The sequence below is a fragment of the Penaeus monodon genome, chromosome 21 (assembly GCF_015228065.2).
Source record: "Penaeus monodon isolate SGIC_2016 chromosome 21, NSTDA_Pmon_1, whole genome shotgun sequence".
Lineage (NCBI taxonomy): Eukaryota > Metazoa > Arthropoda > Malacostraca > Decapoda > Penaeidae > Penaeus > Penaeus monodon.
Genome location: NC_051406.1, coordinates 12,857,406 through 12,857,998, shown reverse-complemented (window position 1 = coordinate 12,857,998; position 593 = coordinate 12,857,406). Strand labels below are relative to the sequence as shown.

Here is a 593-nt window from a genome sequence, read left to right as displayed (position 1 = left end):
CACACTCTGAACTATACCTCTAGGCCTATATCATGAGCGCCACCGATTCTTAAATTATTCAATGCCCCGCCAAGCCCAGTGTCGCGCTGGTGAGTCACACACCCGACCAGCACGACCAGGGCGAGGCGGCGCGAGTTGGCTTCACCCCTGCGAGAGTGGAGACGCCCTCGCACGCCCATGACACGAGGCCGCCCGTCAGTTCCCCGGCGCATTCCTCGGAAACTGTACGTGCGCGCTTGTTTGGGTCATATCTTTGACGGTTCGCTCTTTCATCGTTGTGAAAGGGGACGGGGGGGGGGAGATGAGGCGCTAAGGAGAACTAGGGGCTTGGGAGGGAAGTCAGCGCCAGTCTGTCTGTCTGGGAGAATGAGGAGGCGAATTAGAATAAAAGAAAAGTAATGATGAAACGTTCGCGATGTAGGAAAGGGAGGAGGGCGCTCACCCCTCTTTCCGGCGAAGGACGAGTGCCTCCCGTGACCCCCGAGAGTGAATTCTGATGCCTTTGCACATCCGCTCGCTCGTCCCACGTTGCGGCGTCTTTGCAGGATATATTAAGTCCGCGAGAGAGAGTCCTTGGCAGTAATGGCGAGTGA

At 57.3% G+C, this 593-nt stretch overlaps 1 protein-coding gene across 1 annotated transcript in view; it reads left to right on the top strand.

Moving 5' to 3' along the window:
- Window positions 1-593, top strand: part of LOC119586243 — a gene marked incomplete in the record, with an annotated part of 139,392 nt that overhangs the window by 80,268 nt on the left and 58,531 nt on the right.